Source organism: Rissa tridactyla, chromosome 8 (assembly GCF_028500815.1).
Source record: "Rissa tridactyla isolate bRisTri1 chromosome 8, bRisTri1.patW.cur.20221130, whole genome shotgun sequence".
NCBI lineage: Eukaryota > Metazoa > Chordata > Aves > Charadriiformes > Laridae > Rissa > Rissa tridactyla.
The window spans coordinates 9,370,022-9,394,379 of NC_071473.1; the positions used below are offsets into that span (position 1 = coordinate 9,370,022).

At 45.9% G+C, this 24,358-nt stretch overlaps 1 protein-coding gene across 1 annotated transcript in view; it reads right to left on the reverse strand.

The window, feature by feature from the left end:
- The window catches only part of IQCK (IQ motif containing K), a 160,433-nt gene that overhangs the window by 35,227 nt on the left and 100,848 nt on the right, over positions 1-24,358 (reverse strand). The window lies entirely within an intron of this gene.

Sequence of the window (24,358 nt, forward strand, 5' to 3'; positions counted from 1 at the left end):
TTAAAAAAAAAACTATTTGTGAAAGAAATCCATTAAATACCCAATAGCAGTAAAAACATAGTTCAGCTTGGACTAAGGCTTTTAAATATTTACCTAATTTAAAGTAGCTTAACTGCTCTTCCTTCACACTCAAAAACCAGCATCCCATCAATGCTGAGTGTAGAAAATGAGAAGAGATTTACAGGAAGGCAGAAAATGCAGTTCTTTTAATTTCTCTCCTTTTCAGACCTTGGCATGTGGTCTCTCAGAGCCACATACCGCAACCTTTTTACTTCTGTGTTGGACACTTAATGCAGCCTTACTGATCGTGAGAGCAGACTTCCTTGCATGGTGAACACAAGCACAATGTGGTCACAGCAGCTTCTCAGTAACTGCAAACAAGCAGCAGCCTGGTGCTAGCATTGCGTTTGTGCCTGTGCCCGTCTCCATCGCCAGTGGGGAGCTCGTGGTGACCTAACACAGTGAGGTCACCTGAGAAGGGATCCAGTCAATCCCACTTTGGTGGGATCTGAGGGCTGAAATCGTCTCTCTAAAACCCACGGATGGCTCAGCTTTGGTGCATTTCCCCTAAGAACCACCAAGACTTCCAAAGTCCTGCTGAGGACAACAACCTGGTCCCCTTCTGCCACAAAGGTTGCATTACTGACTCATACTGCCCATACTGGTGTCCTGCAAGAGCAAAACCCATGCCAAACCTGAGCATGCCTTCCTCAGGAGGGAATGGCAGCAGAAGGGACAAGCCATGAAGACCAGGACCCCAGGCAAAGGCTGGCTCATGCGTGGGGGGCTTTCTCAGGAGAGATTGAGGCTACTCAGGTCAGTCAGGAGCACAGAGACAGGATGCCCAGCGCCTCGGGGACCATGCGCCACCCCATCCCCTTCCCACAGGCAGATCAGCTAGGAGAGCTGCAAGGTGCTGGAGTCCCCCAGGGACCGTGCTGGTTAGAGCAAGGAGAGGGGCATGCCTGGGGAAAGGGGGAGCTGAGAGCAAAAGCTGACCCTCCCCACCCAAGGGATGCTACGCACCTAAATCTCCCCAGATTCAAAGGGAAGCGAAGAGCCCCCTCATCCTGTAGGCCCTTTGTCCCTGTGATCTCAACAAAACTTCACACTTACTTGCAATAATAAAGCATGAGGGATGCTCGGCCTTGCTGTGTTTGTCACAGCAAGGTTAACATTATTGCTCCCTTTACCAGTGTTTCACAGAAATTCAATTTTGTGGCCATGCCTTCTACCCTCCTCTTAGAAACCTCTCTCTGGTCTTTGTCAGTTGATAGTAACCAAAGTTACCTTATGAAAAAGGTACTGTATGTTTCATTTTGGGAAAACACTGTATTTATAACTTATTTTTATTCTAGATTTGTTATGAGGAATGCTTGTCTGAGTTACATGTGAATGAGTCTGAAGTGCAATATCTCTGTAGATAAGTGGTTCATTTTTGAGAATGTATCTATTGAAAAAAATTATTTATACAAGAAATTCACTATTTACTTAATATAATAGTAACCTTACAGAAAATAGTGAATATTTAGGGCTTTTATTTATTAAAAAAATTTCAATTAAGTGCATGGCATACGCTGCCATTCACATGGTGTGATTTATCAGTTTTTGTAACATAATGTTTATCCTGCAAACTAGCAGTGTCATCTGATTTTTCCTGTCCTGATGATGTATTTTTGTAAGTTACCATATTTAAAAACAAAATCTTTCTGCGTGAATATTTCATTTCCCACTAAAAATAACCCATTAAGTTGTTGTAACTTCGTTGGAAAAGAACTCACAACCCTTTGCCATATCCTTTTAGAAATGACAAGGTGCAATTTTCATGTACAGTGAATGGGTCATTTCATTTCTGATAATTTAGGGCTTGAAGAGCTTACTTCCAAAGCCCCTTGAAGTCAAAGGGAAGGTTGGTTGTGGTTTTTGTGGTTGGTTTTTCCAATCCGCATCAATTTAGGAGGGCTTTGGATCAAGCAGTATCTTGTTAACAGACATTTGAAGCCTTCTTAGAGTCCAGTTTGGATAATAAAGCCTTGACTTTTTAGTCTGCCATATGGGAGCTGCTGTTGATAATACTTGCCTTATTTTTGGTTGTGTGAAGCATTCTGCAATGACTGTTGCTAACTAGCCAATGTCTTGCTGTATTATTCGTACCTCCTCATTTTCCAGTAGTAAAAACTTAACCAAGCACATATAGTGTCACTATTTAGGGGAAAAGTATCCTGGAGACAAAACCATCTTTGTTGTGAAGATGGTCTTTTGTACTCTATTTAATTTATATCTCAGATATCTACAATTAGAAACAATAAGCTGTGAATGGACAGTTTTACAATTACTTATAGGTATATGTCCTTGAAGACCACAGCTAGGAACAAAATACTTTTTAGATGAGTTGCTGGTATGTAAAAGTATGGGACCTATCACCTATTTAAATTGTGAATATTGATATTTTCATAAGTAGACAATATATTGTGTTTGACAAACTTGTTTGTACTATAATAAATTATGAGATGGTGCATAACTTAGTACTGCATTTGGAGCTATTGTTTGATTTTAGATTCTTATGATATACTTTTGATTTATAGGTACTTATGACATACTACAAATAAGACCAGACCTTGGCAACCGTTACTCAGTAAAATGCAGCCTTGGATTATGGGTGTTCATTCATTTGTTGGAAAAAAATATCTGATATAAGATGTATAAATTATTACTGGCCCAATTCATTTTGAAGCAAAGTCTCAACTGTTTTAAGTTAAGTTTAGCTGTTAAAGTCAACAAATCCCTATCCCTAATACCAGTGGAAAGTCGAACCTGAGACCATTTAAACCTGTCCAAAGCAGGTGTGATGCCAGGAAATCAAGCTGATGCCCCCGGCCATCACAAGTGATGACTTACCCAGAGAGTCAGGCCCAGGAGAGCAAAACACACAACCCTAATTCCCATCATCAATCAATGACAGAATTAATGGCCTAAGCTTCCCCACAAATAGGCTCTACTCAGTCACAGGAGCCGGGGCAAATGGCAGTTTGGTTCAAACTTAAGAAAACGGGGCATTAAACAAGAAATCTTCCCAATCCTCTCTCCCTGTGCATGCACAGAGTCTACGTGTTTTACAGGCTGGTCCCCTCTGTCTTTGCAAGTCCTCTCATTTTGCAGAGACAGAAAGGGGCCAGAATTCCGACAGAATGCTTGTCTGGAGATGAGCATCCAGAGCTCCTGCTCCATCAGCTGGTCGCAAACATTTTGTATTTCGTATGCTACTGTAGGGTATTCCGGTCATGGAATCTTCATGGTTGGAAAGGACCTTTGAGATCGAGTCCAACCATACACACACAAAAAAACCCAACACCACAACCTACAATCTCTGCCACTAGACCATGGCCTGCAGTGCCAAATCTAGACGTTTCTTAAATACCTCTAGGGATGGTGACTCAAACACCTCCCTGGGCAGGCTGTTCCAGGGCCTGACGACTCTTTCAGTAAAGTAATTCTTCCTAATATCTAATCTAAACCTCCCCTGCCACAGCTTCAGACCATTTCCTCTGGTCCTGTCATTATTCACCTGGGAGAAGAGGCCAACACCCACCTCTCTACAACATCCTTTCAGGTAGTTGTAGAGGGCAATGAGGTCTCCCCTCAGCCTCCTCTTCTCCAAGCTAAACATGCCCAGCTCCCTCAGCCTCTCCTCATATGACCTGGTCTCCAGACCCCTCACCAGCCTGGTAGCTCTCCTCTGGACACGCTCCCTCTTGTGCAGAGGGGCCCAGAACTGTTGCAGAGATAAGGATCCCTCATGAAACAGCGCACTTAGAGATCTATATATTGTTAAAATATCTGAACATGATAAATATATTATACCTGTTGCCAGAAATAGAAAGTGCAAAACCCATGCCCTATGTTGAGAAAATACAAAATACTAGAGACAGAGTGTGGATTCAGGACCTCAGGGGACTGCATGTGGAAGAAGCCCAACATTTCTTCAAATGAAAAACACTAACACTATGCAGAATTCATACCCCGGTTGAATGTAAAACTTCGCAGTATCAAGCTCGCAGCTTCTCTGGAGAAGTAATGGGACATTAAAAGAATATTTTTAAAATGCTAAAAGTAAGCAGAGTGTGGAATAGAGAAGGAACTGAACAGAAAAGTCCACTGTCTTAGCGATCAAGAAATGTAGGGTTAAATGCACAAGAGGAGAGGGCAATCCAGGTAATGCCAGACCTGCTCATCGGATCTCCCTGCTGCGAAAGGCTTGGGAACAGATTTTTAAAGGACAGTATCAGAGAGACATAAACAAGAGGAAAAGGGGACTGCTGAAAGGGGCAGTGTCAGATTTGATGGAGCTTATCAGAGCTGTTCCTTATGGAGGGAGCCTGGGATCTGCCCGTCTCTCTACTTTCATTAACGGCCGCAGCATGAGAAGTACTGATGAAATGTACAGATTATTAAAAAAGGCACTGTACTGCTGGTGGAGGACTGAAGGAAAGGTATTTCATGTAAGAACCAGATGACCTTGAAGATTCCAGTGATAAAAACGGGATGAATTCAATAGTAATAAACACAAGTCTCTCCACTGATCTGCCTGTAACAATACAGTTGCTATAAAACCTCAGTAGTCAGAAACAACCAAGAACCCAGTTGTGCCAGCTGGGCTTGAATGATGATGAGTCACCAACAGAAAGCAGCTGAGAAAAATCCCAGAATTTAATCACAGTTCTAAAGATACAGCATAGTATTAATTACATTTTGGAAGACTTCATGTGCCATATGCATATACATCTCAAGGGATAAATAGCAATAGGTAGAGAAGAACTTGATAAAGAAACAGAGCTGGAACAAGAATAAATGGTTATGAACTTTCCTCAGGTAAATGTACCCTTATAAGACAGTCTCTACCAAAGCACGGAGGCTCAGCAAAAGCCTTTCCAACAGCCCAGATCTCCCCCAGCAGTTTTAAACTTAGCTCAGGACGTTGACAACCAGGATTATGAGATAAGGCAGGCAGCAGGATGGACTGGGACCATGCATCCTCGGAGCTGGCAGGCCCATGACTCTAACCTGCTCCGGACCCCCGCACCTCCTAGGCGGCTCAGCAGGTCCCCAGCTCAGCTCAAAGGGCAGCAGAGGTGTCCCCCAAGCCCATTCATCCCACCAGGGCTGCTTCGAGGGAGATGGCCAGCACAAGAGCCATGAGAGGCCCTGGCTGTTCAAAGCGATTCCCGCACACAGCCACGATGAACTTGGCAGCACTCGCGGAGGACGCTGCAGACAGGGGACCACTGCTAATGCATTCCCCATTGAACTCACACTGACTTCTGCTCCAGCTGTTCAGTTCTTTGAAAACCTCTTTAAAGCCACCAAGCAGAGTAGAATAAAAAGCAGCCTCACACAGTCTTGAACTGTTAAATAATAATCCCACTATTAGCAGGCTGGGGCAGATTTGTGAGATCTGCCTTTCCGACAGCATGCAATTAATCCCCAGGAGTTGCCAGACACAACAAGGGGGTTGAAAGGCTCCAGCCTTTTGTAATAAATAGGCATCACAAATGAATTTACTATTAGCTTGCTACAGTGGACCGAAGACACATAAATATTTATTACAATTACAAAATTGTGTCCAAAAAAACATTAAAGGCTTATGTTTTCCTGCCTTACCAACAGGCTAGAAACCCTGCTCCGCCTATTCCTCACTCAGCACCTTCTTTTAGCGGACTAAAACAGACAAGATGAACCACAGGCAGAAGTATGATATTGAATATTATAGTCAGAAGATTAATTTGCTGTAACACAGCAGTACCAAAGACCTTCAGCTGAGTGTGTCACCCCACACTGGCTGGTGTGTACAGCAGCATAATGAAGCAGCACCTGGCCTGAGGATGTCACAGGGACATGCAGCGTTCAGGCAAACAGCCCGCTGCTCCAGGAGGTCCATGGAAACTTTCAGCCTTGGAAACTGATCATGGGAAAGGCAACAAAATGACCTGGAACAAACAGAAAGAGGCATCCTATGATGCTGTCCTTGTCATGGTGAGGAGAGAGACCCCACGATGAGTCCTGCTGCTAAAGCCCAACTCCTGATGAGGCTGTGACCCCCAGGTACGGGCACAGCGCTGCAGATGAACAATGGCCTTCACACGTCCCCAGACAAAAAGCATCAAAGGGTTAGTGCCACAGGATGGATCAGCTTCTGAACATCAGTGGCTCCCACCCTCGCAGTGTCACAGCACAGCAAGGCAGGCCAGCCACAGGAGACATGCCAGGTCCTCTCGCCATCCCCGCAGATCTGCCTTACAGGTGGGGCTCACCTCGCAAGATGGAGATGCTTGTCATGTAGACAGGTCCCCATCAGCCACTCATCCTGACCAGCAGGGAGATATTCATCTCAGCTGCTGGAAGTGCCCAAAGCGCAGCAGAGAAGTGACACATGGCCACACGCCATGGTCCTGAGTCACTGCCTTCATTGTACAAGTGAGGGCAAAGCCCTGTGTCCCTCAGCCACGCTGCCCACTTGGAAGAGGGCTTAGAAAAATGGCACAGAATTTAAATGAGTCAAGACTTTTCCCTGCTGGATTTTATAAAGGAGTTTGCAGCCCAGCCTCAGGACTGCCAGGCTTTCCAACAACAGGATGAAAAACATTCTCAACCTTGTGAATCAAATATCGCTATAAACCTGGTGACGGGCAGTGGTTTCCAGCAGTACATTCCTAGTCATTTGTCACAGTCATCTCTGTAAATGTAACTGATTCTGCTGGACTGAGCTCCCTCAGGTTCTGTCCTGCAGGTACAGACCTTCAGTGTTGCTGTGTTTCTGGGATTAAAAAAAAAAAGTAAAATAAAAGTCCAAATCTAAGATGTGTTTGTGAGGAAACCCACCAGAGCATTTGACTACCACACATCTCAGGTGTTGGAGTACTCGGGACCACACAGGACACACTTAAATTGCACGGGGATGCAGCCAAACCAGATTGTGCATTTTAGCAAACATTGCTTAAAGTGGCCTTTAGCAGAGATCGCTTTCCCTGATTTTCCTATATGCTTTTAAGGGGGCCCCTCTCCCCCAAATCCTCTAATGAAGGAAAAGAGCATGCACTGTGGAGTTTTTTTTCCTCCTTTTTTTTTTTTTCTTTTATCTACCTAGGAGTTCCACAAAAAGCTACCTAATTGAACCGCAGTTTCAAGGCAGGGATAATTATGCCCAATAACAGAGGAGCGGTAGCAGAGGGACCACTCGCATTACCTCATCTTTTAGCTCTGTCACTGGGGGGGGCTTAAACAGAAACAACCCAACCCCCCATGTCATCCTGTGAATCCCAAACAGGTCTTAGTGAACGTGGGTCAAACAATATTAGATAACGCTTTGTTTGTGCTTAAGACGAGGCCACATTGTTGGTGGTAAACCATAACATGCGAAATGCCCCGTCTCCCCCAGCAGCTCCTGCTCTCTCTGAGCTACCAGCCCTGCCCCTGCCCTGGGCTGGCCCTTGGGCTCGTCCACGGCCACCTGCTCTCCAGTCTCCTTCCCTGCACAGCCCCAGCGCCCCCCGCTTGCACCCCCTTCCCACCCCGTCCTCCTGCTGGGAGCCAGGTAGGGCTGCTCCATCGGTGCACAGCACGTCCCCCCCGTCCCGCCACCGCCTGGCAGGGACACTGCATGAGTTTGCTCATGGCATGTTTTCATGTCAGGGAAATTGGGAAGTTTAGGGAGGCGCTGCTATGAGCAACCCCTTGTCACTAAACTGGACACTATACAGAGCCCCAGGGTGCAGAAACCAAGACCAGGAGATGCTACTATTCTTATTTTGAACTGTGGATGTCAAATGAATCACGGTGTCTATATCTTTCCAATCTGATCAAATAGTCTGTTTAAAAGAGCAGCTGTTGTTATTTATCACGAGTATTAATAGAGGTTATGTGGGGAAAAGTTAGCTGAAAGCTGCTTTAGAGATTACAGCCGACTCAGGTTAGAAGAGTACAGACTAAGAGAACCAAGGTACTCATAGTTTCTGCTCCTTATATATCCCAGTAGATAAAAGCGTCTGAAATGAGAGTCGCCCTCAGTGCCCAGCGCAGCCCATGCACATCAAGGGAACCAGAGCTGGTTCCTCCCCTTCTGATGCTCCGCACACCAGCGGCGTGAACAGCAGGCAGCCCTGCACGCTGGCGAGAAGCACTGTGCCCGATCGTGATTAAAAAATACCTCGAGTCCAACTGAAACGACAAACAGGCTCAACTACAAGTCACCCAAAACATCTTTTAAAGCTGCATGCATCCCAGAGGATCTCTGGTAGACATCTGGGCACAGCTGGCTGCTAAAATCAGCTGCCTGCAGGAAGAGCCAAATGCATAATAAACCAATTTTCATTTAAGCCAGTATTGCACTGGTGTGACCTTTTCCAGGAGCACATATGTGTAAACTCCAGCAATCAACAGTGCTAAAGCTCAGCAGCTGCATGCAGGAAGGCTCATGCCTGACAATTTACCACTCACAGCCGAGCCCGGCGTACACCGAAGAGGAGAACGGCACTTTGTGTCTGTGAGCACCGAGAGGGTAGCAGCGCTGGCGGGGTGAAGATGAGGATACACATCTGCAGACTAGCTGAAGAAGAGACCTGCTTAACATGCAAGAACCACCACGCTCTGTGTGAGCAACTGCACCAGTGATTCAGAGAGGAGAATGAATAGGAAAGGGATGAAATTTGCAGTGTAATTAGACTACTAGGAATTATCAAAGCGGGGAAAATGGAGAAAAAGCACAGGAGAATCCACAGGCAGAAGGTAGTGGCCATTTTGCTAGGCTGTCACCTAATACAGGAGTACATTAGTATAAATGAAAAATCTAAATGTCAAAAGCATCAGTAGGTCTCTAGAAGGAGAAATCCAGAAAGCACAAAGGTAAGAATCAGGTCACCATAGAATCATTTAGGTTGGAAAAGACCCTTAATATCATTAACTCCAGCCACAGTGACAGAATCACAGAATGGCAGGGGTTGGAAGGGACCTCTGGAGATCATCTAGTCCAACCCCTGCCAGAGCAGGGTCACCCAGAGCAGGTTGCACAGGAACGCGTCCAGGCGGGTTTTGAATGTCTCCAGACACAGAGACTCCACCACCTCCCTGGGCAGCCTGTGCCAGGGCTCTGCCACCCTCAGGGTAAAGAAGTTCCTCCTCATGTTTATACTTCCTATGCTCAAGTTTGTGCCTGTTGCCTCTTGTCCTGTCCCCTGGCACCACTGAAAAGAGCCTGGCCCCATCCCCCTGACACCCACCCTTTAAGTATTTATAAGCATTGATAAGGTCCCCCCTCAGCCGTCTTTTTTCCAGACTGAAGAGACCCAAATCCTTCAGCCTTTCTTCATAAAAGAGGTGTTCCAATCCCCTCATCATCTTGGTAGCCCTTTGCTGTACCCTCTCCAGCAGTCCAGAGCAGAAGGGCCAGCGTTCCTCCAGATCCACAACTCTCAGGCGTTCTACCAGATCCCCACAGAGACCAAGGGCAATGCAGACCACACAGAAGGAGGTCTTCTTCAGGGGCTGCCCCATAACCTGCCTCAGCCAGAGAGGGACTTGGACAGTCTTAATCAGGGCCAGAGCAGGTAGGAGAAAAGCACAACAAAGGAAAGTGCTGCTTCCATGTGCATCCGCACAACACCTGAAGGCACCTCAGCAGCTTCCATCCCTCCCCAAGCTGGGCCCTGTGAGCCACCGGGAAGCGACAGTGCTCAGCAGGGCCCTGCCTCTGCACTGAGGCAGTTACCTGCACTACTGCAGGTTGGTAGCTATAGCAATGAATGAGTTGAAGAATCAATAGGTGTAATTATAATGAATAAAACTGCTGGAGTTAACCAGACAGTCCTGAGATTGGAGTCTGGTATTTGCTGCTGTTGTTCCTTTTGCTGCTTGTCAAAGCAGGTGTCCTTTTCATTTGTTTATTTATTCCATCTTTATTCTGACTTCAGCATCCTTTACTTTCCTTCTGTCTGAACCCAGGCTCCCCAGACTCCAGGTATACATGGGCATGGCCAGTCTCTGGTTTGGACAACACTGGGAATAAGTCACATCATCAGTTATCAAGTAAATATCCTTGCACTAGTCAAGTTTTTAAGCTCTCATTTTACAGGCCTCCCAGGGCTACCATGGGATTCCTGCGCCGTGTTCACCACTATGCACCTTCCACATTGCCCCTTCCAATCCGCCAGCTCTGACCCCGCAAAGGGCCACCAACACTTGGTCACCTCACTGCAGCCCACCTGGGCCAAAGTCCTCTGGTCCATCCTGGGCTGGCAGAGCGTCAGCCCATTAAGTGCCCAAGACCCAAAGGCCCAACACAAATGCATCAGAAAACCTGAAGAACAGGTAAAGCACCTCACTGGGAGCTCTGGAAAGTGAGCTATGGTCAGCACTCACAACCCATGGTCTTTCACTACCTGATCAGCCCCTTTCTCAGCATCCTCTGCATAGGAGTCTTGTCTGGACTGAATTTTTGGCAGCTTTCCCTTGGGAACAGCCCTACAACCAGCAACAGCACGGCAGCTTCTAGCAACGGCCACAAAACCTGTCCTGCCCAGGAAAGGCTGGCTGTTCAACAGGCCTCGGACCAGGCCATCAGTCAGGTATGCGTTTGGGTGCAGTATCTGCTGGAATAAACACTGAGTGAACCGCCCCAGCATCCGGCCAAAAAGGGGGAAATCAATGTAAAACTCTCCTCAGCTCTGCTGTCCTGGCCTGGGACCTCCACAGCAATGCTGGGTGCTGCAGCCGCTCAGGCAGCTGGAGCTCAGGGAAGCCACTGAGATACATATCTGCTATTGCTGTCCAGCAAAACCCGCCCTGTTGCAGGGTAACCTGCAGCCAACGGCTCAAAGGAGCCCTTTCTTCCCTCATATTTTCAGTGTTTCACTATTCTGTTTTATTAACCATAAAAAAGAGAAATAACCTGAACTGAAACAAGTGCCAAAAAGAAAATGTTGGGGCCAAATACCCATAATTCTCCCTGAAGCGACAACCAGCGGGAGATGTGCCAGAAGAGGCTTTACTCATCTCCAGGCCCAAAGAAACCTGAGGAAGGGACAGCAGTTCTGGAGACCAACATAACAAAGTGATGCACGTGAGCATGCCTTGATGCCTGAGGGTCTCCATGCCCACAAAACCAGCACTGAACAAAAGCAGCCCAAGCCTGCGCACACATCAGCACCGCTACCTCCGTCTGTGGGGAGCGAGAGGAGGAACGGGCACATCTCCTCCCTCTGCGCCCACCAAAGCCCACAGCCACCCACCAGTATAGCCTCCCATGGTCACGGCCATCCTCCGGGCTCCTCTCCCAATACGGAGGGAGCTGCTCACGCAGCACACCACCTCCCGTGAGAAAAGCGCACTGTCACATTAACATTAGGGCTCTGTGTATAATCAGACCTTAACTGCATCACTTAATAAGGAGAGAGAAACTAGCACTCACTCAGTGTCCACCCCACGTCTGCCAAATGGTACAATTACTGCGTCGCACCAAGCTGACACGCTGCAAGGTACCCCCCGCGCACGGATTCGTCCACAATCTAGCAGGTAAAGGCAATGGCAGAGATGACAACTAATCAGTGCTGCTAATGTACATTAAACAAAAACAAGCCATTCACCACTCCGGCCTCTCTGCGCTAGTTATCCACTTGGACTCCATAAAGCATCAAAGGAGAAACATCAGATAGACTCCTCCCCCCACCTTTTCTTTTTTTCTTTTACAGCTAAGTTTGTCATCATCTTTACCTGTCTGTTAAAGTCTTGGGGACAAATAAGTTTGAGGACAACTTATTTTTCTCTGCAGCGAGTCATCCCTAGTCACATCCACCTAGAGTTCTTTGATTTCTATCAGGGAGAGAAAGCCCCAGGTGGTGGAGGATGCTGCCCACCAGCACCCCCACTGTGCCCCACATCAGCAACACAGGACCTGCCTGCAGGGACCCAGGATCAGGTTTCTGAATACCAGGAAATCCCTGGGCTCTGCTCCCATCAGAGCCCATGGGTAAACTCCAGCAGAGCCACAGCTGTAGCAGAGGTTCCACCAGGCAAAGTGGTGCACTTAACACTCACCACAAAGGCAAGCCCAGAACAAGATATGTTTGCTCTCCACTTCAAGCGCAAATTGAAAAATCTTGGCATCTTCCTCCAAGCAAGTCTTACTTAGGAACATCAGTAGAAGGTTTGATCTGCACCATGTGTTCAGGGCTTGTCAAGGAAAACCCCCAAACTGGGTGACATTCCCACCTCTCAGGTTCACAGAATGGTAGGGGTTGGAAGGGACCTCTGGAGATCATCTAGTCCAACCCCCTGCCAGAGCAGGGTCACAGGAACATGTCCAGGCGGGTTTTGAATGTCTCCAGAGACGGAGACTCCACCACCTCTCTGGGCAGCCTGTGCCAGGGCTCTGCCACCCTCAAAGGAAAGAAGTTCCCCCTCATGTTTAGGTGGAACTTCCTCTGTTCAAGTTTGTGCCCATTGCCTCTTGTCCTTTCACTAGGCACCACTGAAAAGAGCCTGGCCCCATCCTCCCGACACCCACCTTTTAAGTATTTATAAGCATTGATAAGGTCCCCCCTCAGTCATCTTTTTTCCAGACTGAAGAGACCCAAATCCTTCAGCCTTTCTTCATAAAAGAGGTGTTCCAATCCCCTCATCATCTTGGTAGCCCTTTGCTGCACCCTCTCCAGCAGTTCCCTGTCCTTCTTGAACCAGGGAGCCCAGAACTGGACACAGTAATCCAGGTGCGGCCTCACCAGGGCAGAGCAGAGGGGGAGGATGACCTCCCTCGACCTGCTGGCCACACTCTTCTTGATGCACCCCAGGATGCCCTTGGCCTTCTCGGCCACGAGGGCACATTGCTGGCTCATGGGCATCCTGTTGTCCACCAGGACTGCCAGGTCTCTTTCAGCTGAGCTGCTCTCCAGCAGGTCAGCCCCCAACCTGTACTGGTGCCTGGGGGTTATTCCTCCCCAGGTGCAGCACCCTACACTTGCCCTTGTTGAATTTCATAAGACATCAATACAAGACCTTGCAGGAAAAAAATTTAGACAAACCATCCTTCACTTTCCCTGTGAAAGGGCTCAGTGTTTACACCAATTATTATTTTAATGTCTGCTAACACCTGGGATTCTATGCTTACAAGGGAGCCAGGGCTGTATTGAATTATCACTAAGAAAAGATCTTTCTCCTTTTCTATGTTGAATGCATCCAGGTGAATAACTCCTTTCCAAAGATGAATTGCAAGTTGGGCTTGAAAATAAAGCAGTTTTCCGTCTTCTGTCCTAGCATTTCCAATGTCTGATACCAGGTTTTAAAGCTTTAAACGTTCCAGGAGATGAAAGAATTAACTACTAAATGGATTCAATAAAACTCATCTTCACATGCTCACAAGAGACTGAGCATTTAAAATTCACATTACACACATTCTCTAGTAATTTTCTGTAAAACAAACTAATAGATTCTGAGTTAAAGGACTTTGCCTTTGTCTAACAGGCAAAGCTCAGTGTGCAGCTAGTTTCTACCATATATTCCTCCCGTGTCTGTGGCTATCGTTCCTCCTCCCCAGGCCATTGCACTTCCCTTCTCAGTTCATGAGCCACACACCTACCCACAGCCAGGCTGGGACCACAGCATGTTCCCTCCACGTCCATTTCTCCAATGCAGCAGTGGTTCACAAAGAGGAGCACAAACCCCTTTCTTGTTAATCAGTCACTTATGGCAGTAGGGATTAGATATGGAAAATCCAGCTTTTCCATTCTTACAGAAGATATTCTGACCTTGTCCTTAAGAGCCGATTTGCACATCCAGCGCTCCCACAAGCAGCTACCACCCTTAGCAGGAGCCACACCAGCCTTTTGGAGGAAATTGTTCAACTGACTCAACAGGAATCTCACAGGCCATGAGAATTTGGCAGCTGCAAACCCAGCTCTCGCATTATGGCAAAAGCAAGTGGAGAAATGAATGCTGCTGTGGGTTCTCAAGCCGGCGTACTGGCCTCTTGCCGGTTACAAGCGCCACCACCCCGACCTCGCCTCCTGGCAAAGCCGTTTCCTGCACCTGCAAAGCCCCATCTCCTCAGTCAGCACTAGCACATTCCCACCGGCCATGCGACGCACGATGATGAAGTTTGTGACGCAGCTCCATCACACAGGGGTTTGGAAATGCGAGCTGGTTATGTCCAGTGAGCTCCCAGCTAAGCAATAGATGATTGGAATATCTACCCATCAAAATGCTATTTCAGAAGCAGCTCATCTGGATGAGACTTTTGAATCACATCGTCCTCGCCAAGACATCTCAATTTTACAATTCCTAAACCCAACCTTTCCTTCCCATAAACCAACAAGCAGGAGCTGAAGGCTGCATTAGTACAGACCCAGACAAAGGGCACGCCAATGTCTGCAGGCACGCTAACGCTTTGTGAATAGTTTATTATGAACTGTGCACACTATTAGGGTGTCACTGGCCAGGCTGACCTCTCAGCAGGTATGGAGATCTGCTTCCAGACCTGGGGACAGGAGAGACAGCTGCTTTCCAGGACTGTCTGGATACTCCCCAGGAGCACTGCCTTGATTTTATTTTTTTTTTTTTTGTAAATACTTCTCTTTGGGAACTGCACTGATGTAGAAAATCTGCTGCAAGGATTGCTGTAAATAGATGATCCAACATTTAACATCCACTTCAAAGCCAATGCACGATTTCCAGAAAAACCCCTGCCCTCCATCAGGACACCACATCAGGGACAGCCATGCTAAAGCCAGCGTCATCTGACAAAGCTGTACCAAGCCGAACGTGGCTCCGTCAATACCAAATGCAGCTAGCACCGTGTCTGGTCACTCAGGACAAGTTTCTGTGGCAAACGCACTTGACTTTCATAGCTTAACTATAGAGGAAAAGCTGGTTTTTTTGGTTAGGTCTTTTTTTTTAATGGTTTAAAGATTCAGGAACAAGAAATCTGCATATTTACAGGGAATGCCTACCGACATCCAGGTCAGCAATTTAGGTCGCACTGGCCTTCTTACGTTGCTGTCTTCTGCTCTGAAACCAGCAGCCAGCTCCAGAGGACAGGGCCTTCATATGCATCAAACCAGGTCACTAACAGGGAGAGGCCAAGAACTTCATACTACACCAACTGCACTGAGAACGCACGTGAAAGATGAATATGAAACACTGAAAGAAGTTACAAATGGACAGAAGGCTACTGTGAAAATGGAGCCAGGGCTGTAAAATCCAGGAGTCCAGGACACAGCGTACTTTTCCAAGATGGCTATTAACACATTCTAGCAGTTTCTACCATCTTGAAATCACTGGGGATATGGTGGGGGAGAACAACCTTGCAAGTCCTGAGCAAACATAACATTCAAGCACAACAATAAGGTCTACAATCACTCGCCATCTTAAAACATCATTATGCTTATAAGGAAAACCAAGGAAACCAACTACAGTTTCAAATGTCAATAGGGTAATTATAAGTTGTCACACATTAAAGAGGAGTGCATGAGCTTTGTCTCATATCAAATAAGAGCTGTAGTCCCCCTCTGCTGCTGCACCCCGACAGAGGTGACTGGTAAAAATGGAAGACCAGTTGCCCTCAGGGGACCATCTACCATCAAAAAACAGGTGACTGAGTATTCAATTCCCACTTTATTTTGGAAAAAAACAACAACCACCCAACCTCTGTTTCTGGGCACAACATAAGTTGGTTCAATTCCAAGAACCAGTGCTTCACCCTAGTGTAATTACACCGTGTGAACAACTCACGTTGAGAAAAGCTGCTTTTTGCATCGAGTTTTGCAGGTGTCAGTAACTGGAGCAAATTCCTCGTAGCCTTGCTACACGTAAAATGATGAAGGAATACCAGCTTAAAGGTGCCAATGAGGATTTCAGTCTCTAGTCACAGTTCCCAGCTCTGCCACTGACTTCTCAGATAACCCTGAACATTTCCCTTGAGCTCTTTCCCTCCACAGAAGCTTTTCAGGACACTACAGTTTTCTTCACACACAAGTCTTTCACTTCTGAGAGGCAAGTGCCCTAGACATGAAAAAGAGGCAGGAAATTATGATGAATTAAGTCTCTCAATCATCAGTGACTTTGCTTTCTGTCTTCTGAGGACCTTTAAAGGCAATCCAGTGCTGTTACTTACCACTGACATTCCTGGCTGTGTTTTCTCAGCAGATTTCCCCATAAGTTATACTATTTTGATGACCTACCTATGGAGCAGTGTGCTTCCCAACACGGGAACTCATTGACTGACTGCTGATTAGATACACACAGATATCCAAAAATTGCTTCTACAAGTGTTTCAGCAAACACATGCTGGAAATTCTTCTCCTGGGCAAATACAGTCTTAATTTTCATTACACGCTTCTCTGAAACCACTGCCAGGCTATTATTTGGAAATACTTTAATGCCTGCTGAAATGAACCTGATCATTCCCAAAAAATAAGTGGCCTAAAACCAGAGGGATGGACTTGCAGTTTAAGTACTCAGGAGTTACAGCAACAGGAGAAGCAGAAACAGGAGAGGTCAGACCAGCCCAGAAACAGAGGACAGCATGGTGGTTCCCACCATCATCTGGGACCAAACACTCCTGGATTAGCACTGGATGCCTCTTGTTTAAGGCATCAGTTGGGATTTCTAAGCCTCCACTAAGACTTCTGCATGTCCCTTCACCACATTTGACGTATATTTTATCAAAAATGAGTTTTCAGTCCCAAGAAGAGACTGTGCCAGTATGTCTTGCAGCCAGCACAAGGTGGAAAATCCACAAGCAAGCATGGGACATCTCAGACACCCAGCAGCAGAGCTGTGACACCGATGGCAGCTTTCAGCCTGGACCATGTCCCAGACTTGGCACCTCACCCAGCTCTTGGGACACAGGCAGTCAGATAATCCAGTAATCACACACAACCAGAAGTTAGGATAACTCTGCTGTCCTGGGAGTAGCCACAGCTAGAGCAGATATTCCCCCACATCTGCATTTGTTAGCTACCTGCCTGCAGTATGTTGCACATGCAGAAGTTCCCACTATGCTTTATGTATGTATATGTGCATATATACACGTATGTGCTTGTGTGTGTACATATACATTTGGAAAAGTTGTGTTGCCAAGTGCACTGTCAGTGACTGATACAGTAATGAAGTCAAATATGAGACAGTCACATTGCGGATCTGATCCTCCACAGGGCCGTTGGAGCCGAGCGCTCCGGAGAGCCTCCAGATGGTACTTCTGGCACTGCTTTATTTTATTTGCCAAGGCCACCCCAGAAAACAGTATGCAGGCATCAAGTTAATAAAACTAGCTGCTAGGCATGAAGGGTTAACAGTTCATCTAGAAAGATTAATTTATGCTCAAAACCCATTCTGTTGTCACTTACCGAGAGAAAAGAAGTTAAGCACTGTAAAATGGGCAGCAATAATTGCATTTCCTTAAGGACGTGTCTGGCAAGAGTTCCAAGTTCCATGAAGTACGTGACCATGATACTGTCATTTTGACAGCATCAATGTATGTAGCCATTAATCTTACAAGTTAAAAACCCATAAATCTCTGTTAAACCCACTGTCATTGATTGGGAATTACATTACCACAATACACAGAAGCCTTTTAATTTTGTTTTTCCTCCAAAATGAATAAACAGGTCTGTTCAGTTTATCTTCTCCTATGCTGGAGTGATAAAGGGCAAAGCCATTTCATGGCTATGCATCATTGTTTTGGAACAAAATCATACCTAAGAAGCTTGGGAGAGGGGGGAGTGAAGAAGAAAAATAGGTTTCCAGGGATGTAATTTAGCCCAACTACTTGCTATCACTTTTCAAGAGTATTAACACTGAGGCAGAATTTGTCAAGCCTTGAATCTTGCAAATTTGGTTGATATAAACCCAGTGAATAATCCAGCAGGTCTCCTTATGAGAAAGACAAGCACATTTCTGTTGCATCTTTATCTGCTTGCCTATTTTTTTTTAATGCTCCTAGCTATTGGAAATATTCCAGATTGATCAGTTATCCAGTGAATCAACCTTCCAAGGCAACATAGATAATTACTCCTCATTACAGTAATGACTCAATAATTCACACAAATGACTAGGAAATCCACTGCTTTCTACTGAATTTTGACATCTGGGTGTTGCTCTAAAGTGTAAAAGCAGATGTGAGCTTCAGCATACAGATAATTCCATTAGGCTCAGGGATCGACGTGCTGATAGTTCAACACACAAATGCTCTACTAGACCAGCCTGACTCAAATCTTCACTACAAAACCCTTCTAGTTTTGGTGTGATCAGGTCACCACTTCGTCTTCAAGTATTGGATGAGTGTGGGTAAAGGGAGGGAAGCAAAGCAAGGTCTTTTTGATAGTTAACTATAAAATTGGGAAATACTGTTCAGAATTAACCATATGTCAATTTTATTCTTGGGAGGGTACGTATAAAAGAAAGCTTCTGAGAAGAAGGACTCATTGACAAGAGGTTTCTGGATTATGTTTTTGTGAACAGCCAGTGGGTACAAGAATGGGAGAGCGAGCACCCATGTGTACACTCCCAAAGCAAAACCAACATCCCAGCTGCATTCTAGTAGTTCCAGCAGAAAATAAAAAGGGCTAAAGGACCAAAACTTGTTCAACTCTTCTACCTTCTTCACTCATCTCTTTTCACACTGCCCTTCTCCTTTAACTACCCATTACTTCAAACAAGGGGAAAAGAAACTCAACCAGCTTGTCAGAGTTTGGATACAAGCACCTCAATGGAGGGTAATTAAATATAGCATATGTTCTCTTTTAGTAGTTGTTTACAGCTGGAAGATCAAATGGTTTTCTCAGACTTTGATCTTGATGCTTCTCCTTGAAAAAAACCACACAGACAAGTTCAATGGACCCTAGTTGCAACTTCTTAGGGATGATGTTGATTGGATGCAGTTCCCCTTAAGAGCTGCACATCTTCAGGATGGGGAAACAAAGTCGGTTTTTCAAGTCTGAAAGGGAAACACACTACCAGTTAAATTAAAAGGGAGTGAAAGTTCAGGGTGCAAACCCCAAAAAGGCAGCTTAGGAGCAGAAGTTAAAGCAACAGCCATTCAGTGTCTCATCCAAACCTCAGGGCTCTTCTCACTGGTGTGCTGAGAACTGCTTCCTCCTGGTTCCTGCTCTGAAGCGCTGGCTGACCTGAGAAAGGATCAACCACACCATCGTGACTACATCGTGACTAAGTGCAGGAGCACTTTCTTTTTTTCAATAAGAGAGGACAGATGTTTTGTGTAGGAAATCTTCAATTGGCACAAATGAGCCTTATGTAAGAATTTTGCAATGGTTTTATATAGTTACCATCAGGAAGTTTTTCCTGATTTTCTGGCTAAGCTCTAGCTCTAAGGACACAAGGCAGGTTGTGTAACTTAAGTAGTCCCCAGGACCCAGCCCAGCCAAAGAAAGCTATGGGGGACTGACAATAGTCAACAATTTAATGTGCCTGAGGGCTAGAAAGTCAGAGAGTACTACAAGACCTCTGAACACCAAGTGGCCTTAATAAATAGCCCCCTTCAGAATCATTACAGCTGAATCTTGCTTTTCACTGTATTACACAGACACCAGGAGTCACTTAGGAGCTTGCCAGCTCTCAAATTGGCCAGCAAACCAAAGTCAATCCAATTGGAATTGGAATAGAAACATTTGCCAGAGTGAAGTGGACCACACAAGATCAATACTATAGATCCTGGGACAAGGGAAAATTACTGCCTGAAGAAGGAAACAAATGAGAAAAAAGTCCCAAATCAATTATTGTCAGGATCTGGGGAAAAATTAAGTAGAACGTGGAATAGCAAAACAGTAGCTATGTGTGAAATGAGTAGACAAGGGGAAAAATATATATTTACTATTTACATGCAGAAGACTAACTCCTGCTCGGCGTTCGCATAGCTCCTTCCATGGCTGTACCTGTGTGTACAGAGAACACATGCATTGGATTCAAAGGGAATACAGTAAAAACCATGCTAAAAGATGGGAAGGTGCACCTTTCCACAGAGCACAGAATGAGTAGCCTGAGAAATCACCATTGGGCTTTGAATAGAAACTACCTCCATTTGCTGAGTCTGCTTCCAATGCTAAGTACAGGATTTGACAACCCATTCCTTGCAAAAAGATACAGACAACAGGTAACAAAAGCAACAGCTACAGACTCTTAACCACCTACTAGCCAGTGGCAAAAACAGGTTGCCAAAAGTGTATTTCTGGTATGGTTCAATACAGTAATCAATATAAAAATGGGATATGAATAAAAATTGCAACTCCATCATGAGGCCAAGTATTCAGGGATATACACACACATTTAAGACAAACCCTTAATCATCCAGCTATGATTTATAGCGCTTAAGGTCGTAGTTACTGTCATGGATTCAAGTCTACAGCACCAAATTTCAATAGTTTGCCTTTCAAATCACCTAATGAGGACACGTCTCAGATGCCAGAGGAGAACAGGGGAGGGAAATACCATTTTTAACACTGTTCAGTTTAGACCACAAAAGAACTATGCATTTTATGGCTTATTGCAATGGGTTCAGAAATTTTTCTGTAGGTATCATCTGAGAGAGACCAGCCCTTCCAGTTACAGCAACAAGCAAAAAGGCTTCATTCGCTCTCTCCATGTGCTTGAATTAAACTTACTGAAGCGATGGGGTATCTTATCAAAGATTGCAATATGGTTTGGAAGGGACCCTGGCAAACTAATGTTTTGCCAATGACTAAAGCCAGAGTTTCTTTCTGTTTGTGGATTAGTCAGCTGCTAAAGATAATTCCTCTACAAAGTTTAGCTTGCCAAGGACCCCATCATTTGTAAGGCACCAGACTAATCTTGCTATTTTTCCATAGCCAGATCTCTAATGATTGCGATTTCGAGAAATCCTGTGAACAATCTCTTTCTATTCAGACAATTCCCAGATCACCTGTGTGCCAAATTCAAGTCTTCTCAGTTTTGCTGACATTGGAGTACAGATTACAAGCCAACAGCTATCCGCTGGCACAGCCTGCACTGCATACGGTGCACTCCTCCTATTTTCCTGTACATGTTCACTGAGGTAACAGGATTAATGGAGGCTTTCCCCACACCAAATATGATTTCCATGCACAAGGCGCATGTTTAGCAAGCATTCTGGTAATGCCTATTCATCATTGGTACTGTCAGTGCAGAGACAAGCGTCCTCCTTCAAACACACTCACGGGAACCAGGCCGACATCAGCAAGACTGCATGGGTTTGTCCCTAGCCATGTGTTGAGTTCCGAACTTCATTTACATAAAGTTCAAAAATTTGGTAGTGTGGATTTAATTTAAAACAAAACCATCCTGTGCATCTCAACACCCCATCCTCCCAAATACTGAGCCTGAAAGCCCTCAGCCCCTCTCCCCCTCAGGGCTCCTTCCTCGCCCTGCAGACCCACACCACCTTGGGAGTCTCTCAGCCAGCACAGTCTGCAGCACACATTTTACCATGACATGCTTCTGCTCTAGTCCTGACTTATGCTAATGTTGTTCCAGGATTGATTATTAGGACAAACTGCTTGTTGGTGTCCCTCCAAATCAATATTTCACTGCCTTCAAACCACCCAGTTGTCCTTCCCCAGAGCAAAAGCCCACGTGAAGTGCCTGGTAACTTCAGCAGGATTTTGGTGAAGCCCAGCAGTGCACATCCTCTGACAGTCAGTTAATAAGTCTTTATGGATTTCAGTGGAGTTGCACTGATTTGCGCTAGCTGAAGATTTGGACCAGCATGTTTCCCCAGTAGGAGCCTAAGGAAGCTTTTATATTATTTTCAAGTCACCTATAAAGTGACATCTGCACCAAACAGATCTGCAGTGGTTCATTCCAAGTAGTTAACAGCCCAGACAGTAGAAAATCACCACTAACATCTGGTTCTCACACCACACAGGGCTGTAAAATGCACCTCTTGAGAGTTGCATTCAGAAATGCTGCAGTTGGGACTTGAGCCATGTCCATAGAGGTCAACTCAATATTGCCTCCAAATCCTCCTTCGCCTCCCCTTCGAGATTCTCCTTTGGAGCAGAAGTCGGTGTCCCTTCTTAGCTCGGGGGCTGCAGTGGTGGCGGTAGCCACACAGGCAGGACAGGAGAGTATTTCCCACCTCCATGTGTGGAGTGGAAAGCCAGTGGCTTTATAGGTATTTCCACGCCTGGGATGAGCAGGAGATACTGAGCAGTTCTGGGTCTCCTGCATCCCTGTGCCATCACACAGATCAGAAAAAAACCCCATAACTCTGCCTTTACCGCTCACTCTTTAAAACATGTGTAGAGGAGAATCTCTTGTCTGCTCAAAACAGATATTTGTGGGGTTGAATAAAAAGGTTAAACAATGACCTAAAGGTAATTTTGATAGAAAAAATAGAAAAGGCAGAAGGACATTATATTTCTTTTGCTCTGGCAAGTCTTGTCTTCTAGTGGTTACCCTGGCAGACAGCACATAAGACCTCTGTCATGGCCAGATGATTTCCAGCAAATTGGACCTTGGCTCTTTGAACTTTAAGCTCAGAATACGTGTATCATTTCTCCACTGCAGCTCTCCGTGGATTTTATAGCTCTGTGGAGACTGGTTGAGAAAGTGTGAGCTTCTGCTAGCAGCTCTGATGCATTTAATTCTTTTTTTCAATCTCTCAAGCCAAGTTGAGTGAGCATTTTGGGAAACGGGCACAGTTATTCCTTCCTATCCAAAAGAAAACAGCTATGGGAAAGCCAAGCACCCTTGTCAGAGCTAGCAATGGGCAATCAAGAGCCAGCCTGCACAAGTCCTGCAGTCACTGCTGTCACCCACTCTGTGCACCACCCACTTCCACCTGTGACTACATCACACAGTCAGACCATGGGACACCTTCCCTGCACACCATGTCACCTCACTACTGATCTCCAGCAGCTCTGACAGGTCTGTCTTCAAAGGAGACCATCCATCCCATTGCCCACACAGCGGTTTAAAGACAGCCTAAGCACCCCACAGAAGAGGAAAACTGAAATTTAGAGAGACTTTACACCATTAAAGAGCCATTATACCCTTCTGCATCACCTTAAGCTTTTTCCAGCTACTCCAACACTCCGCAAAAGGGCTGTTTGTCCCCAAGACACAAACATTTCACAGGCTTTTTCATAGACAAAGCAATAGCGCATCTACAGGTGGTCCCTCCTGGCCAACAACTCCACCCAAAGGTGGAGCGGGGACAGCCAGCCCTGCTAGGCCAGTTTAATGTATAGGAGTAATATTCAGTCACTGTAAGTCAAAACTTCTGTCCTTCATCACAGTCCTGTCTGGCTGAAGCATTATTCTACAGTCTGAGCATTCGTCATGGCTAAAAAAAACGAACCTCTCCCCAACAGAAGTGCAGAAGGAGCTGTATTCTCTGGTGGAAGTTTGCAACCAGGCAGATTTTTAATTAAGTGGAAAGGGCAGAATCCACAAAATGATTAAACATCTGCCAGGTGCTCCCCCACTTGCCTGCAATTCCCTGCAGATGGCCAGCTTTTAACCACAGCTCGCTCTGAAGGCAGGGATCAGCTTTGTCTCTTCAGCTGACACTTAAAAGACATTACTGAGACACACTCGAGCTTGTTTCCTCTCCCACTATGCATCATTAGATATCCTTATGAGCATTCATACTTTAAGAAGTTAATTGCAAAACGGACGTCTACACTGGAAGACGACAGCGGTACCCAGCTGCAGCACCAGCCGCGCCTGGCTTTGCTGTGGGTGCCCATGGGTGCAGGTCCCAGCTCAAACCCTCAGATCTAGACTGTCACCTGGCTGTGCCCAAATAACAAATTTGTCCCTCACCTCATTAAAAAAACCAGCACATTTTAGGACAAACTAACCTGTGCACATGCTGAACACCAATGCATTGCAGGTCAGAGCCAGGGCCCCATTTTAACTTGCTCGCAGCCATGGAGGAAGCAGCAGGAGCTCCCTGACATGGCAGTTCTGGCCGCTGTGCAGCCAGAAACAACACATTGCTGCACCCAGGATAAGTCTTTCACCCTGACGTAGGTACCAGCAGAGCAAATCAAAGGTTCAGGCTGCATCCCCTTCACACTTACCCAGCACCCCAGCCAAATCCACACAGCACTGGGCAGCAGGGCTGGATTCAAGTTCAGGGACCTCCGAGGATTGCACAATGCTTTTGAGCATAATAAATACTGGGAACATCCCCACTTCAGGGCAGCACACCAATAGGTTTATTCTTCTCTATTTGTCCAAGTCACTTATCTGCCCTGTCTCCAAAATACCAGGAGGTATTGCAGACCCTCCGCAGGTCTGTTTGCTCCGAAGCACAGACTGTACCAGAGCACTCCTTGTACCGCGTTAACGCTCATCACAA